We start from the raw sequence: 11646 nt of genomic DNA on the forward strand, positions 1-11646 counted from the left end.
TAGGGGTATTCTCCAAATCTTGCAAAGCCATTGCACGTAGCACGGATTGCATGGATTGCATAACTTGAAAACACACAACAACAAAATGCATGGGAAACAACATTTCCTATCGCTGCAAAATATGCAACGTCGAAACCCATGCATATATTTTGCAAAATAGCATAGCAAGATAGAAGCGACCCTGTGCTTGTTGTTTTGTTGTTGGAATTGCTACATATTTCTCTCATCTCGCTCACTCAATTTTTTTTTTGCTGTCTCTTGTTATTGGATTTGATACATAAGGGGTATTCTCCAAATCTTGCAAAGCCATTGCACGTAGCACGGATTGCATGGATTGCATAACTTGCAAACACACAACAACGAAATACATGGGAAACAGCATTTTCTATCGCTGCAAAATATGCAACGTCGAAACCCATGTATATATTATGCAAAATAGCATAGCAAGATAAATACGACCCTGTGCTAGTTGTTTTGTTGTTGGAATTGCTATATATTTCTCTCATTCCTCTCATCTCGCTCACTTAATTTTTTTTGCTGTCTCTTGTTATTGTATTTGATATATAATTTCGCTGCTTGCTACCCATGCATGCTTCCACTTTACAATGGGGTGCACTCGTACTCTTCGTAATTTGGAATAGTATTTTTGCATTTCATGCAATCCGTGCATCGTGCAAGACTTCGAGAATACCCCTATAATTTCGCTGCTTGCTACCCATGCATGCTACCACTTTGCAATGGGGTGCTCTCGTATTCTTCGAAATTTGGAATAGTATTTTTGCATTTCGTGCAATCCGTGCATCGTGCAAGATTCGAGAATACCCCGCATGTTTTTTGTAAAAGTTCTTCGATAGTCAGACAAATTACCCAGCCCTGAGGCATTTTCCAACCAATTTTGAATTCACAAAAACCCTGCTCGAAGATGCAGGAATACAAACAAAAAACAAACAAAAACTAAATTTAAAATATCGTCGCTGGAATAATGAAATAGTGTAACATGAAAAGTATAGTTTTGAGAAAAACGAATTGGAAGTATTTATAAACCATTACAAACCATACGAATACAATTTCAGTTTTCGGGAATAAATTAGTGAGCCAAAGAGATATTTAAGAAAACTAAAGATTTTTCTAATAGATTAAAGGATTGTCTATCCAATGGTGCAATTATCGAATAATAGTGTATGTGGCATTTACACTGTTTCTTTATTCGAGCGACGATATAAAACTCTCCTTACAAACAAAAATAAAAAACAATTTAAAACACTAAATACCCGTCGCACGTCCTACATATAGTTTTTTCACCTTTCCGAAAACTACCGTTACATAGTAAGCAGGAGTGGTTTTAACCCTATTTCAAACATCTTCGATAGTATATTCAATTAGACTTAATGAGATAAAGTCATATAGTTATAAGTAGGCGGCACCATGCCCATTTCCAAAATTCCATAATGTTACTAAATTAGCGTCCTTAGATATAGGAATATCAAAGTTTCAGCATTTCCGAAATCTGCCGTTGTATGAAAAGTGGGCGTATTAATCTTCGTCCGACTACGTATTGGTTTTCGTATTCGTTTTTGGATTCGTAACGAAAAAAAAAAAAAACAACCATATTTGAAACCAAAAGTAATTTTTAAGCAAAAAACAAAACCGACTTCAATTCTTATATAAAAAGTTAAAATATCGTTAATTTCTTCATGGTCCAATGATCGGATTTAAACCAAATTATACCACCTGTGAGGTAACACCTTTTCTTTAAAAAAAGAATTATAGAAATCGGTTAACGTGGTCCAAAGTTATGCGGTAACAAACATAAACAAAAAAAAAATATATATGCCGACGAATTGATAACCTTCTCCTTCTTGTGAACTCGGTTAATAATAACTCTCAACATCTACAGAAAAATACTTTTCGAATTGTGCTTTTGGTTTCAAAACCTGGACCGTCAACCAAAGACGGAGGCAATCCATGTTAGCCTTTTAAAATTTAGATTTAATAAAATCTTTATAAGCACTTTTTTTTTAAACAAACTTCAATCATTAAATTCGGTCAATACATAACTGCACCAAACTCAAAACTCCAACAACTACAAGCAGAATCCGAAAAGAAGGAAAGCACATGTAAACTCACTCTGCTTAAAGAAACAATAACCTGAAAACAAAAACAAAACAGAAATATGTACGAAGCAAAAGAAAATACGAAAATAATACACCGTTGCCAAATCAAATACGGCTCAAATTAAAGAATCTACAACATAGGTTTCGAAATCTTTCTTTATGCTACCTATCAACGAATTTCCACATGAGTCGATAAACCTCGCTAGATATCAACAAACTTCGTTAACTCGGTATATTTCGTTGTCTGAATCAATCTCGATAGGCCATAATTCTCGATAGCCCGACAAATAAAAAAAAAAATATGAAATTAGATAACTACATACATACATTCGACTTAGTCGATAAAGTTGGACAATTCGATGCATATCGATAACCTGATGAATTTTAAAAACATTTAATTCTGATAACTCGGAAATGTTCAATAACTCGACAAATTTCGATAACAGTCGATAACTCACAAATTTGCATATTGCGATAATTATCGATGAGTCGATTAACTTTCGATAAATACAAATTTATATAACTCGATTATTTTTGGCAGCTATCGACAAATCTCGATAGATCCATACACTCTGGTAAAAAGTGATAAGTCGATAAAATAATGTGACCCCAGAAATGTCGAAAGTTCGAAATACTTTGAAAATTCCAAAAACTTCGATTCGATAAGCCAAAAAATTTCGATAACTAATGACAAATTTCGATAACTCGATAAGTTGAAAGATCTCGATATATAACGATAACTCGATCAATTTCGATAACTATATAAACTTCGATAATTGTATAAATTTCGATTACACGACAAATATTGATAGTTCAAAAAATATTGATAGCTTGACATATTTCAATAACTTGACAAATTTCGATAATCCGATAAATTTGTATACCTTGATAACTACCGGTAAATTTCGATAGCTAAGTTTCTATGCCGCGATTAATTTGGATAACTCAATAAACATTGATGAGTTTAAATAACTCGATACATTCCGATAACTCAATAAACAGGAATAACCCGATAAATTTCGTCAACTATACACAACGATGACTTAATAACTAAATTTTTGATAACTAGATATATTTCGATTCTTGTCGAAAAATTCTAATAAATTTGTTTACCCTTTCAGTAACCCTACCTCATACATATGTATTTATATGTATTTCTCACTGTTTTCATTTTCGTCTTTATCTTAAATTTTTCCTTCACTATTTATCTTCTTCGTTTTGTATAATTTGTTTCTTCATCTTCACATTTATCTTTATTACAAAGCTTTATTTAAAATACTGAGTAAAACAAAATGCGAAAAACAACTCAAACTGCACAGCTTGCTACAACAACTATCTACTCCCGAAATTGAGTGTACGGCTCTTTTTTGTTAATATTTGCAATGTTTTACACGCTAATTATTTTTTGGTATTGTGTTTTAAAACATGGCTTATGTTTTAGCAAATCCCATTCAAATGCAAGAATGATACAGTGTTCAACAATTAAGAAAAATCTGCAAAGTTTCAGCAAAATCGCGAACTTTTTAATACGAATTTCTAGAAAGAATTCAGGTTTGCAGTTTTATAGCCCATTAAATTTTAGTACAATAATGTGCAAATTTCAAATCTCTAAAAAATCGAGTTGATTTTTGAGAATTTTTTTGCTGACTGTCCTACGCATTTTTTTCATATAAAAAAATTCTGAAATTTTTTTTATATACATAGAAAAAACGCGTAGGACAGTTAGCAAACAAGTTCTCAAGAATCAACGTGATTTTTTACAGATTTGAAATTTGCACATTAAAAAGTTCGCGATTTTGCTGAAACTTTGCAGATTTTTCTTAATTTTTGTACAGAGTATCATTCTTAGATTTAAATGGAGTTTGCTTTAATATATATATAATTAAAAAAAAAATTTGCGTGTAAAACATTGCGAATATTAACAAAAAAGAGATGTACGCTCAAGTTTGGGAGTAACAGTATACGAAAATACGGAAATTCTTAAATGACGATTTTGGCTGTATTTTCAACCAATTTTGAAACTCTCCTCATCTACAGGATAATAACTTCCCTTTTGGTTGATAAAGTTGAGTATGTGGAATCGCCAAACGACCGACCACAAAATTTAATTCAGCATATTAATATATATATTGCCGACCCTTAAAGTTAATTCCCAGAATTTTGATATGAATGAGTCCGTTTATCGACATTTTTGTTATATTAGTTTGCGATAACTCCTAATGAATAATAATGCAATTTATTGTTTATTGTTGTCTGGAATTTCAAGATCTATAAAAATCGATAAGGTTTTAGGCAAAACTCCCGGCCAGCCTCCCAAGGCGTATAATAATTGAACTTACTAAACATAAGAATTATTGCTCCCTGCTTGGTTGATTAGATAAATAAGTAGGTAATAGTGAAAGCATTTATTTATAAAGATACCAGTATTGAAAAAAGTGTAGAAAACGCTGTAATTGATTATGTGAATGACTCATAAAACCTAGGCATACGTCAACAGTTTGACAAACTAGAATAGTACTAGAATAAGGAATTCAATGATATCGAGCAGTATGTTCAGCAGATAAAAGACAAAACAAAACTGTAACGTCAACAAAATTAAAACTAGCCGTAAATAGAAGTTGCATTCGAAAAATGCCCAACATCATTTTGTTGTTGAAGCTAAATGGGAAGTTTTTTCGTTACAAAAGGTCATTTATTGTTGCGGCTAAATATCTCTTGTAGGGCCAAGAATGTTCGCTGTTGTTGACGACCTCATTCAAACTTATATTTCTCATACTTTCCCACCAGACTTTCGTTAAGCTTAAACCCATTTTTATTATGTGTGTACTCTTAAAATTAGTTATGGCAATCATATGCACACTCCTCGCAGTGGGGCCTGCACTGCAAGCCATGTTCTCGTTCTTCCATCCTGAAATACACTCGAAAAAATGCCGATGAAAGCGAATAAATACCTTAAAAAAACCTCGTCCCTGATGGGTTTGATGAGGTTCCGAAGCCTAATGAGCTCCTCTGAGCGGAGCGTTGTCAAAGAGCAACTCCGAACCCAATACCTATGAGGGTCTTCGAGTTAGCTAGGCTGCTCGCCTCCCTCCTGTGTCTGTCTTGGATCCTGGAACATGATTTTGCAGGAGCAGGACGGGGGTGCGTGCTTCTGTTGTTGCTTGTTGATAGGTGATTCTGACGGTGTCATTTGCCCACTCCTCCGCTTTGAAGCGGTTGCGGCTTCGTGTCGCCTTTGGTTATTTGCTGTTTGCCCGCCTCTCCTCCTCTCTTCTGGCTGACTATCAGCGTCATTACAAAGCTTAAGAAAGCAATATCGTTTGCTATTTTGTATGGCTTTATTTTGCTCCATACGTTTCGTGGCATAAATTAAGCGTTCGTGCCGATGGCTCTCATTTCCAAGCGTCCTTTGTGGCCTTCTTCTCGTTCGGCAACATTCTCATCGGAGCTGCGGGGTCTCATTGCTCCACCAATACTCAGGTTTGTGGAACTTTTTTTACGATCTCTTCACCATCGATACGCCGCAGGCTGTTTTCATTGCCGACATTAGTCTTTCAGCATTATCGGAGGAGGAATTCGTGAGCTTTATATCGCCTAGGGTGAGCGCTCCTATAAAATGTCCTCGTATTCCAACTGGGCTGCAATTTTCGGTCTTCGGCTTAGAAAACGTATATGTCTGCTAAAGTCGAACAAATAGGGCTGGAATGAATTTGATATCTGGTATAGTCCGCTTTGGCTAAACGTTAGGTTAATCGTTCAGCTCAATCTCAGTCCTTTAAGGGTGAGAGTGCTTCCCGAGTTAGGAAGCACTAGATCTATCGCTGCTGTTGCCATTCTTTTGCGTTCGTAAACATAGAGCCCACTCATATGCCCACGCTTGATGAGTTTGAGTCTTCCTCTTGCGTAATTGACGAGGCGATCCATAATAATTCAAAACTCCGCAAGATCATTGCTTAGAGCAATAAAAGATCCACATAGTCATCGGCAATTTTCGCGCAAAAAAAATGCCGGTTCGAAGAACTAACGCGGTGTGGTGCCTACTTGTGGAACAGTTTCTGTTCTTGCAGTCATGTTAACTGTGAGGCTGCGCGCTCTATAAGCGCCTGATAAAAAAGCTGCCGAATCTTTCCAACGACTGATCTCGCTTGGTAGTAGATTGTCTACTTAAGCACAGCTTAACCCTTATTATTTACTGCTGTAGGTGGTTACCGGCGATGGATACGCGAAGGGCCTCCTCGTGTTGGTCAACGGTCTCAAGCGGTTCCAGTCGTCTAGCTGTATATTGAACTGAGATGTGTCACATCACTTCAACTGCTTGACCCAGCAGAGGCAAACCTTTCCTAAATATCCACGAAATATAGCCTGAAGAGTGTTTAAATAACTCCCTCGAAAGTTTTTTCTGGCTGAGCCCTTGGTGCGAACCCTCTACTCTTCAGTATTTTATTAATACCAATTTTTAAGTAACAAAACTGCACAGGTTGTAACCGAAGCGAAACTTTCCACGAATCCATTCAAGTTGTGTATTTCTGCGTATTTGACACTAATTCTCAAATTTTTGTTAGTCCATCAGCGGTTGCAATTTAGTCATCGTGCTAATAACTTCAACGGACTTCTACCACTGTCCATCATTAAATCATTACTGCTATAAATTTAAGGTGTATTTTTCTTTTAATTGTGGCCATTCAGTCATTACTACGCCATTGTTACCGGTGGCTATCGGTAGTCGGCAGGCGGTAATCGTCGAGCTGCAACTCAACTTAATTTTGCGCTGCGAAACGACTTTCATTTTTGGCAGTTCGGTGATGATTTTTATTTTTTATTTTTCATTTGATTTGCACAATTTGATGCCAGTTTTTAATTTTTTTTTTTCTTCATGATTATTCATTCTCTTTTCATGTGATAAACGGCGGCGCATTCAAATCGACTGCAATCAAGAAAGAAGCTGCCTGGCTGGCTACCTAACAGGCCAACTAACCGACTGCGTGGCTGGCTGGCTGGTTGACTAGCAAGCAAGTTTAATGCTTCTGCAGCTTTACTGCATCGTTGACTATTAATATCTCAGCGGACGCATCGTGGTAAACCAATGAGGCAAATGTATGTCTGTCTGCTTATCTACCTAGCTGCCTACCCACTGCTAAATATTTGCGCGAACGCGCGCGCGTCTGTGTGAAGTTGAATTGGCATTCGCGCAGCATTTCCACAATTTATTTTAACATTAAATTGCAATTTTGCTCTAAAAGTTTGCTTGCACTTAAGCGTTTTCCACCGCTTATTCAGATATTATTTTGATTAATGCAGCGCAAACATGTCATTCGCTCGTTTCGCTTGATTAACCCAGACGAACTGAACTGTCATAAACGAATGAGCTGCAATGAGATGAGTTGTGAGTTGAGTTTTGCCGTGCGCAAGTTGCTACATGCAGCTACATGGATGCTTGCAATTGTGCGAGTGATGATCTGTACAGCAATTCGACAGCAGCTTCAATGAGCGCTTGTAAATCGTTCAAGCATTGCGCTGCTAAAACGACGTGCGGCTGTCGATAGCAGCAGGACGGACGTTGGACGCGTGTATGTTAGCCTGGTTGGCCCAGTCGACCATCATCGGGGCTCGTTAGGTTTAGGCGGCATTGCGCGCTGAACACGACTTCGACAGGCGCGCATTAAATGCCATGTACAAGTCCAAGATAGACACTTTCAACATACGCGCATCCATACATCCATATATACATGCGTCGCGCACACATGCCACAAAAAGTGTACCGGCATACATTAATGCGTATGCTGCGCGTAGGATCCTTGACCAAATTCCAATGCAATGCACTTGCAGCCACGACAATTTCATTATCAGCGCGTTCAACTGCCGTAGTTGCAACAATGCGGCCAACACCAACAACTGGTACGCATGCTTGACGGTCCAATGCTCATGTCATTCATGTGCACGCGCTATTTTAAATGCGTAATTATGCCACACTTGGCTCCCAGCGCCCAAGCACACACACGCGCCCTACACAGCAACAGCCCCCCATTCTGCATCGTTCCATCCAACAACTCGCTATGCTAACGTTGGTTTTGTGCATTTGCACATAGAATTCTTACGCTTCGACGCATTCTCATGAATACCGCCGCCGCCATAGTATCCTGCGCTTTTTTCTCTTGATTTGTGGCATTATTTATGTTCATAAATGCATGCCGCATATGGTTGGCGGCTAGCTTCAAAGCGTCTTGCATAATCTGAATCGCAAAACACCGCACGTACATCGGCGATGAGCAGTGCTCGCTGGTTGGGTGCGGCCAGCGTGCGGGTAGGCGGTGAAAGAATTGCCTATAAGTATGAAGTTATTGCACTCATTGCACCTCATACTCATTGGTCACATGGGCTGATCGCTTTGCACGCTGCTTTATTGTCGCAGTCATGTTGACATACTGTCCAGCTGTTCTAGCGATGGGCCTATCGATTTTACAGGCGCATTTGTGCGGCGTTTATCGATGCGATGTGACAGTGGGTTGCGATTGAGTTAGGAAAACAAAGTTTTTGATGAGTAAATAGAATTAGCGTTTCGGTGTGGCTCAGCAGAAATGGTAAGGGTCCGAAGCGTTATTTGAAAAACTACGTCCAGCTTACTTAGCTTGTCGCTGGAACTTGGCATAGGTTGGAAATCTTATCAGTTTCCTTAACAAACGCGATCGTCTTTTGACAGCTGCCGCCGGATTTGATATAAAATCTATTCCCAGGAGACAGAGCCGCAGCATGCTTACAGCTGGTCATTCACAGATACAGAGCTCGATCCACAGTCCCCCTCATTCTTTCTATGTCTGCTGAAAATCCTGCCATTAGCTTATTTTTATTATTACGCGCTGCGGCCTATAAATATCTATTGTGCCAAAGCCTAATTATAATCACTCCCTATTTAAGGGATTTCGCCCGTTAGAGGATGCCATGTTCCAAATTTTGGATGGTGAAGATAATCATTCCTCATACTATATACTCTGAGATTTTGTCCCCCAACGCATAAAACCTGCAGTACGTCTCTACAGAAAGTCCCATTTTATTCAAATGGCACCGTAACTTGCAGAGTCGCGTCAGGTAGGCTGTAAGAGTTCTAAGAATATTCGGGCTAAGTTCAAGGAGTTTTTCGAAACTCCCCCTGGGAGCAGTTATGAGTTTCTTTGATCGTCTCATTCCCTTTGACTTCCGCCAGTGGGCAGCGATCTGAGATTTTTCCCAACTCCTAAGCAGTACTGCAGTGTATCCTTTAATGTGCTGCAGAAAGGCTCGGAAGCATGCGTGCGCATTTGGGCTCCACGTATTGCGAGATAGTCAACCCTTTAGTTTCATTCAAACATTTAATGTCCAGTGTCCCACCCCAGAGTCATTCTATCCTCGGCTCCTAGGTGGTTCAAAAGAGTGTTACACAAGCGTTGATGCCGTTCTAAATAAGTCTGAGGCCTTTAAGGATGCCTGACTATTCAACATAATATTTATTCTGTCAAAAAAAATTATAAACATAGAGCAGACTTCGCCGAAAGGAAAATCTTATCAACTAGTATCATGGAGAAGCTAGGACCTCAGTTCTGACTAGTATTTTTCCCCGGAGGTGATATGAACAAGTTAGTTATTTTCGAGAAGAAATTTAAGATAGGACTCTGCAGTGAAGAAGCCCGATGTACCTCTATTACGGAGGGACATGCCCAGGCGACTATCCGGTAATACATGATGCAGTAATAAACAGTTGCACCAAAGTCTTAGAAGATGTTTGAGGAGGACTATCTGTATCTATGTTATAATTAGCGAGTATTGTTTTAGAGGAAGTCTACGCTACTAAATACTCTGTGTATAGGGCCTAATTTATACCCCGCTTAACAGCAGTTAAAAAATTCAACAATTTTTAGTTCAATTAACGGGAGAATCAATTAAATCTGAGCAGGAACTATCACAATGAGAAAATTGGCATCCACAGCGAAATCCAGTACGCATTCACGGTTCGCTCATCCTCCGAATTCACAGCCTGACTAGGCTTCGAGTGCGCAACACTATGCTACTTACAACAACAAGGGAATAGAGGATATTATATAGCGAACAGACTAGTCAAGTAAGTGGCGGCCATAATCACAATTGGACCTGAGAAATACTTGGCAATACATAGATTCAAATACCATGAGTAGGCTCTCTTTCTCTTATCATTCGTATATAGGGTTTGACGTTCCTCTAAAAATAGTGCGAAAAGTAGAGCTGTTCAGAAATGTAAAAACCACAAACTGGACTAAATTCAGAGAAATCTTTGAAGAAATAATTAGGACGCTCAGGTGAATTTGAAATTAAGATGACCTAGAGAAGACTGACTCTGTTAACGCAGAGTAGTATTATTCACTAAGAAATACAAGATCCCAGCTTGGAATAAACATAAATTGGAGTAGACCACTCCTCCCAAAGCCAAACACGAAGAACTTTGGTATTATACTGGACAGAAAATCTGACGTGAAAACTTATAGTGGGGAGCGGGTTAAAGAGGCCTCGCCAACACCGGATACATGTAAGAAAATGTTGGGCTGCACTTGGGGACCTTCGCCCGCTCTTTGATATTGGATATTCACGCCCATCGTTAAGCCAGTACTATTCTATGGGGTATTGATATGGTGGACAGCAACGAAAAAGAAGACATACCTTAAAAGACTGGCGAGTGTTTAGAGCACAGCTGGGCAGACTCTGCCCGGCGGGCGACTGCGATCTGCCCAGCCTGCCCACCTCTGGTTTAAATGCTCTCAATAATCAGTATAACGGTTGCCTTGAGCTCAACGCAATCTTACACATTCCACCAGCGGAGTTGGAAGCCAAGAACATAGCGTTTATGCCACAGGGCAACTTGGATTTAGAACGTCGCTTACAGTAGTATAGCGTCATCCTTAACCGAGCAAGTAGACAACGTGATCCCGCGTCTGAGTTTTGAAAGGTCTTTAGAAGCTACAATAGAGCTTGACGGTTGGCGTAAGGCGTGGAGTTGAAAGGCAACGCAACGCACATCTACACAGATGGTTCTAAAATGTACAAAGGCATAGGGGATGCATGCAGCAATACTGAATGAAATGGAATTAAAGCTGACATAGAAGTCAACACTGATTACATTACGCCTGTTTGAGAGAAGAATGGGATGCAGGACTATCAGTAGCAGAGGGATATACCATCCATCTACACTGACGGTTCACAGGTAGAACAAGGAAACGGAGCCGGTGTCTACTCGAAGGGCCTGCAGATCAACCGGTCCTTTCGCCTACCGAACGACTGCAGTGTCTTCCAAGCGGAGATCTACGCTATAGAGAGGGCGGCTAGTCGTTTACTTATTAGTAGAGTTCCAGAAGACAAAGCCACTATTTTTGTCGACATTCAGGCAGCACTGAAGGCCAATAGGATCTAGAATAGTGAAATCGGGAATTGTATGGAAATGTCGCACCACGCTGGCTTCACTGAGCCGTAACAAAGTCACTCTATGCTGGGTTCCCGGACATAACAATATTGAAGGGAATGAGTCGGCTGATGA

This window comes from Rhagoletis pomonella, unplaced genomic scaffold, assembly GCF_013731165.1.
Source record: "Rhagoletis pomonella isolate Grant_MI unplaced genomic scaffold, Rhpom_1.0 Rhpom_scaffold_00006, whole genome shotgun sequence".
In the NCBI taxonomy this organism is placed as follows: Eukaryota; Metazoa; Arthropoda; class Insecta; order Diptera; family Tephritidae; genus Rhagoletis; species Rhagoletis pomonella.